This window comes from Orycteropus afer, unplaced genomic scaffold (genome assembly GCF_000298275.1).
Source record: "Orycteropus afer afer isolate SDZICR_OR568_19922 unplaced genomic scaffold, OryAfe1.0 scaffold00044, whole genome shotgun sequence".
Lineage (NCBI taxonomy): Eukaryota > Metazoa > Chordata > Mammalia > Tubulidentata > Orycteropodidae > Orycteropus > Orycteropus afer.
In genome coordinates, this window is record NW_006921631.1 from 1,157,748 (window position 1) to 1,165,199 (window position 7,452).

The following is a 7,452-nucleotide window of genomic DNA, read 5'->3' on the forward strand; positions in this document are numbered from 1 at the left end:
ATAAATCTTTCCTTGACTTTTACTGTATTTGTCCTTCTGTGATTGACTTATTTCACTCAGCATAATGTCCTCCAAGTTCATATAATTTTCTTTGCTGAGTTCATTTCCTTTATGAATTGTGTTATCACTTTCTTTATTGTGATTGTTTTAGTATTTGCTAAATATTTGTACTGGTCCTCTTGTTTATTTTGATGTCAAGGTTTATCATTTTTCTTTGAGGCTACCCTGTGATTTATAATTTTCTTCCCAAGTTTAGAACAGTCTGTTCTATCTTGTAGTTGTCTTAACTTCCCTATCATTTAGAAGGTCTGTAACTACACAATTTTTTTCCCAGTTTTTGGTTTGTAGTTGCCTCATTTGTCAACTGATGTCTCTGGTTCCCTGTTTACAATCTTGTAGGCTTTTTTACTTTGGATACTTCCATAACTGGACTGGTTTCTGGGTTATGTCATCATATGTGTTAACGGTCAGTGGTTGTTTGCTGTTGTTAGTTCTCTGTCCAAAGGACTCACTTTCACATTGCTTGTAAGGTTGGTCTGGTTTTAACAAATACCCTTAATTTCTGCTTTTCTGGAAATGTCCTAATTTCACTGTCACATTTGAGGGACAATTTTGCTGGGTATATAATTCTTGGTTGGAAATTTTTCTCTTTCAAGATTTTATATATACCATCCCATTGTCTTCTCACCTGCATGGTTTCTGCTAAGAAATCTGAGCTTAGTCTTATTGGTTGCCCCTTGTAAGTAACTTTTCATTTTTCCCTTGCTGCTTTCAGGATTCTTTCTTTGTCTTTGATTTTGGTGAGTTTGATGATGATATGTCTTGGTGATTTTCTTTTGAGGTCTATCCTGTTTGGGGTTTGTTGGACTTCTTGAATAGGTATATTCTCATCTTTCATCATATCAGGGAAGTTCTCTTCCAACAAATATTTAACAATTTTTTTCTGTGGTTTTATTTGTCTCTTTCTATTCTGGAATTCCAATTACATGTAGGTTATTTCTATTGATGGTATTCCACATGAACCTTTCTTCATTTTGTTTTGATCTTTTTTTCTGATTTCCAAAGAAGTATTGAGGTATTTGTCTTCAATCTCACTAATTCTGTCTTCTATTATTCAGTTGTACTCCTTTGCCCATTCAATGTGTTATCTATTGCTGAAAATTTAGTATTAATCTTCTGGATTTCTATCTGTAGATTTTGTATCATTTCTGATTTTTCATTTATTTTATCATTTGCACTTGTATTGTCTTTCAAAATTGTTCTAGGTTTTTCTCTGTGTTTTCCTCAGTTTTGTCAGTGTTTTTCTTGATATATCTCTCAATCTGTTGAAGGTACCTAAATATAATTATTTTGAATTCCTTATCAGGGAGTTCCAATGCTGCTTCTTCCTCAGGGATGTGTTCTGGCTCTGTATCCTGGTCCCTTGTTTCTCCTGCTTTATCTTGCTTCTTTGTGGGGACTGTGATGGTCTGTTGTCTCTGAGACATTGTGACATTTTTGTGTTTATATTTAATTGGTGATTTTATGTTGGATTGACTTGCATGATTTTTGTTTTCTTTGTTTCGTTTATATGCTATCTATGTAAACAGAGTACTGTGCTGTGCTCCTCTATTCGCTAGTTGGCAGCACTTATACACTCACCACCTGTCTCCTTTCCCATTGTCAGCCTCCCATATGTCCCTGCTGTCCTTGGCAAGTGGAGCTTATTCTAAGGTCCCTGGAATCTGAATGAGAATGCTGTCACATTAAAATCCAAAGTGGTCACTGCTTGTAAACATTCAAAATGGCTGTAGCCTCAGTCACTTGAAATATCCAAAATGGCTGCCCTTGTAAACAATCAAAATGGCTGCACTCTCAGTCACTTTAAATAGCCAAAATGGCCACTGCTTATAGACATTAAAAATGGCTGCACCAACAGTCACTTTAAATATCCAAAATGGCCATTCAAAATGGCTGCACGCTCTGGATAGCTGAAAGTCTATAGCTCAGGTTGTCTCTCTCCTTGCTGTTTCCCTTCATAGTTACAGGCCACCAGTGCAGTCATCTCTGCAGCCCTTGGAGACCAGGGCTGATCTTTAGATCAGTTCTCAGGTCCCAACACCACTTGTAAATATTCAGGCTGTTGGTCCCGTCAGAATAGCTGACAGTCCACTGTCTTGACCATTTCCATACTCACTGTTTTTGTTCAGGTTTTTCCACTAGTTGGTGCCTAATCCACTTCTGTATACTTCCTTTCAAAGCTCAGGGCTCCAGGATTATCTTCCGTATCTCTGTCAATTGGTTTCTCTTTTCTTTGTTGAAGAGGGTTCTGTGTAGCTTGTCTGCCTAGTCTGCCATCTTACTGGAAGTCCAGAAATTAAAGAAATTTTAAAAAACTAGATCAATCTTACAAGAGATGCTGAAAGGAGTTCTTCACACAGAGAACCAACAATGGCAGACAACAAAAAGAGACTAAGACACTTGACAACATCACCCCAGTTATAGAAGTATCAAAAATAAAATAAACCTATGAGACTGAAAATAGGAAACCAGAGATGTCAATTTGTATATGATGACAACTGCAAACCAAAAAGAGGGAATAAATGATGTAGTTACAAAATATCCAAATGGAGAGGCACTCAAGACAGTATCAAGATAGAATGTAGTGCTTTAAACTTGGGAAAATAATAATAAATCTAGAGTAATCTCAAAGAAAATTAATAAACCTTCTCACCAAAATAAAAAAAAGTCTCAGTAAACACTAAAACAATAGAAATTAAGGAAATTATATGAAAAACCATAAACAAAATGAACTTAGCACAGAAAAATATATTGAACAAAGAAATCATCAACACCTCCCCCCTACACACACACAAATAGCAAAATGACAGCAGAAAATTTATACCTATTGGTAACTTCAGGATTAAATGCATCAGTCATGAGACAGGGTAACAGAATGGATAAGAAAACATGAACCATCAATATGCTGTCTACAAGAGACACAGCTTAGACACAAAGACCCAAAAAGTTAAAAATCAAAGGATGGAGAAACATATATCAAGCAAATGGCAACCGAAAAAGAGCAGAGTAGCAATATTAATTTCTGATAAAATAGATTTTAAGGCAAAATCCAGAAAAAGAGTACAGAAATTATATGATGATGATTAAAGTGTCAATTGAACAGAAGGAAATAACCATAATAAGTATTTATGCACCCAATGAAAGACCCCCAAAGTACATAAATCAAATGTTAACAGAATTGAAAAGAAAAATAGACAACTCCACCATGATAGTAGAAGACTTTAATGAACCACTTTTGATGAAGTATATAACAACTAGAAAGAAACTCAGTAAAAACACAGAAGAGTTAAACAACACAATCAACCGTCTAGACCTCATAGATGTGTACAGAAAACTCCACCCAACAATAGCACAATGTACATTAATTTCCAGTGCACATGGAGCCTTGTACAGAATAGATCATCTGTTAGACCCCAAAGCAAACCTCAAACTTTATAATATCAAACTATACAAAGCATCTTCTCATATCACAATGCTACAAAACTAGAAATCAACAATAGGAAGATTAATAAAAAAAAATATCAGATAGATGGAAACTGAATAATACCCTGCTTAAAAACTACTGGGTAATAAAAAAATAAAAAATAAAATAAAAATAATCCCTTGAATCACACAAGAAAGAAAACACAGCATAATAAAATCTTTGAGACAAAGCAAAAGCCATTCTGAGTACAATTTATAGCAAAATACACATGTTAAAAAAACAAAAAAAAGAACAAAACTCCACACTTTAACTTGACATCTCCAACAATCAGAAAAAAACAGGAAAGAAAAAAAAAAAAAAAAGCCTACAGTCACCAGAAGAATGGAAATAATAAAAATTCAAGCAGAAATAAATGAAACATAAAACAAACTAAAACAATGGAAGAATCAGCAAGACTAGAAGTTGGTTCTTTGACAGGATTAATAAAACTTACAAACAACTGGCAAATTTAACAAAGGAAAAGAGGGAGAGGATACAAATAACAGGAATAAGAAATTAAATAAGGGATGTTACAACACACAAGGTTGTGGTGACTTCTTGGCCACAGCCAACTGCCCAGAGGGAGTGAGTAGTTGGACCTGTGGTCACAGGAGACATCAAGCTCAATTGGCATAAACATACTACACAAAAGTATTGTTCTAAATCTTACCTTGGTGAGTAGTGACTGAGGTCTTAAAAGCTTGCAGGCAGCCATCTAGATGCAACAGTGAGTTTCTCCTCATCCAGAGCAAAGAAGACTGAATAAAACCAAAGATGCATGGAAACAATTAGTCCAAGAGACCAGTAGACCATGTGATCCTCAGCCTATATTACCATGAGACCAAAAGAATTAGATGGTGCCTGGCTACTAATGTCAACCACTCAGAGGGGGATTAGTGGAGGACATCCTGGATAGAGTAGGAGAACAATGTGGAACAAAACTCACAACTAAAAAAAAAAAGACCAGATTTGCTGGTCTCATAGAGCCTGGTGAGGCTCCTGAGACTATGGCCCATAGTTACCCTTCAGGTCTGGAACTGACTCACTCCTGTGCCTTCCAGCCAAACAATAGTCAGGCATATGGGGTGAACATTTATATCAGGTAGATGCACTCCTTGGAGTGATCAATGGTGGGGGAACAGAAGGGCAGTGTTTGTACAGGGAGACAGCTCAGGGAGGGAGAGGTAGAAGTACTTGGGAGGGAAGGACACATTGAAGGGGTAACTACAGGGAGGAAGTGGGAAGAGAGCTGTTACATTGTGGAGAATTGCAGTCAAGGTCATGAAACAAAAAGTGTGTGAAGAGCTGTATGGAAAATGAATTTTGCTTTGTAAACTTTTACCCAAATCACAATAAAAATTAAAAAAAAAAACACAATAAAAATTTTTAAAAGAACAAAAAGGAACAGTACTCTAACAAATTTGAAAACATAAGAGAAATGGAAACATACTACTTACCTACACTAACATAGATTTAAGTGGAAAATTTGAACAGACCCATAAAAAAAGAAGAAACTGAACAGGTCATAATAATATTAGCAACAAAAAAAATTCTGGCCCAGACAGTTTCACTGGAGAACTCTACAGAAGAACAGGCACCAATCCTACTCAAACTATTCCAGCACATAGAGAAGGATGGAGTCCTCACAAATTCATTTTATGAAGCACCATAACCTTGATACCCAAATCAGGCAAAGACATCACTAAAAAGAAAAACTACAGCCCAATATCCCTCATGAATATAAAAACACAAAAATCTTCAACAAAATCCTAGCCAATGGGCTCCAGAAAAATAATACATCATGAGAAAGTGGGGTACATACCAGGTATGCAAGGAAGGTACAACATTAGAAAAACAATCAACATAATCCATCACATAAGTAAAATAAAGGGAAAAAAATCACATAATCATATCAATAGATGCAGAAAAGGCATTTGATAAAGTCCATCACCTGTTCCTGATTTAAAAAAAAAAAAAATAAAAAAATAGGAATGTAAGGGAAATTCTTTAACATAATAAAGGGCATATATACAAAACCAACAGCTGCTATTATTCTCAATGGAGAGAGACTGAAAATATTCCTCTAACAAACAGGAACCAGACAAGGATGCCCTCTATCACTACTTTCATTCACTATTGAATTAGAAGTCCTCACTCACTGGCGTTGAGTCATTTCTGACTCATAGTGACCCCCTCCTTTGGTTTCTGAGGCGATATCTCTATGAAAGTAGATTGCCCAATCTTCCTTCTGAGGAGTGGCTCGTGGGTTTGAACAGCCAGCCTCCTGATTAGCAGTCAAATGCCAGGTCAATGAGGCAAGAAAGGAAAATAAAAGGCATCCAAATTGGTAAGGAAGAAGTAAATCTATTCCTATTTGCAGGTGATATGATCCTATACATAGAAAACCCAAGAGACTCAGCAAGAAAATTACTGGAACTAATCGAGAGATTTAGCATAGTGGTAGGATACAAGATCAACATACAAAAATCAGTTGGATTCCTCTACACCAGCAAAGAGATTACTGGAAAAGAAATAAGGAAATCAATACCATATACTATAGCTACCAAAAAAATAAAATACTTGGGAATAAATATTACAGGGACACAAAAGACCTGTACAAAGACTACTTTACAAGACTACTTCAAGAAACCATAAGAGATCTCCATAAATGGAAGAACATACAATGCTCATGGATAGGAAGATTGAACATTGTGAAAACATCAATACTACCCAAAGCAATTTATACATTCAATGCAATCCCAATGCAGATCCCATTAACATTCTTCAAGGATATGGGAAAACCAATCACTAATTTTATATGGGAAGGAAAGACACCTCATGTAGTAGTTAAGTTTGTGTGTCAACTTGGCTGGGCCTGGTTGAGTGGCTGGGCATCTTGTTGTAGTTATTTCCCAGAGTGAGACTGGTAATTACTTCCATGGTGGAATCTGTTGGAGCAGCTGAGTAGCTGCTTTAGGGATGTGATCTGCTTCCTGTATATAAGAAACAGCTTTGGGAATGGTCTAGAGACCTTTTGGCACCCTTGAACCCTGCAGGTAGCCAAGTTGTTGTTCAACAGCCTGCCACGTCCTACCAATCTTGGGACTTCATCTGGACTTGAATTAGTGGCCTGCCATGTTGTTTGGTAACATTGAAACTGTGTCTTTTTACTTGTCAACCTTGGGCTTGTCAGCTTCAGCAGCTAGCATCTGTCTGAGTGAAGAAAAGCCTCCAGCTTCAGTGGGCTGGGAGCAGGAGGCAGAGCTACAGCCCAAGGTTGAGGGGCTTTCACCCAGCCCTAGAGCCTGGCACTCTGAACTTGGACTTAAAGCCTCCAACTATAAGAGAATAAACTCCTGTTTGTTTAAGCCATCCCATTTGTGGTATTTTCTGTTAGAGCAGCACAGAGGTAATCAGAACACCCTGGATAAGCAAAGCACTACTGAAGAAGAAGAACAAAGTAGGAGGTCTCACACTCCTGGATCTCAAAACCTATATACAGCCACAGTAGTCAAAACATCCTAGTATTAGTACAATGACAGACACACAGACCAGTGGAACAGAATTGAGAACCCTGAAATAGATCTATCAACCTATGCTTAGCTGATCTTTGAGACAAGAGCCAAAATCCATTCAATGGGGAAGAGATGGTCTCTTTAAGAAATGGCACTGTCAAAACTGATTGTCCATTTGCAGAAAAATGAAACAAGATCTACACCTCACACCATACACAAAAATGAAATCCAGATAGATCAAAGACTTGATTGTGGAACCTAAAATTATAAAGTTCATCAAGGAAAAAATAGGGACAAAGTTAGGGGCCCTAATATATGGCATAGATAGACTATCAAGTATAACACAGGGAGATCTGGTAGTGTAGTGCCTAAGGCACTTGACTGCTAACCAGAAGGCTGGCGGTTCAAACCCAC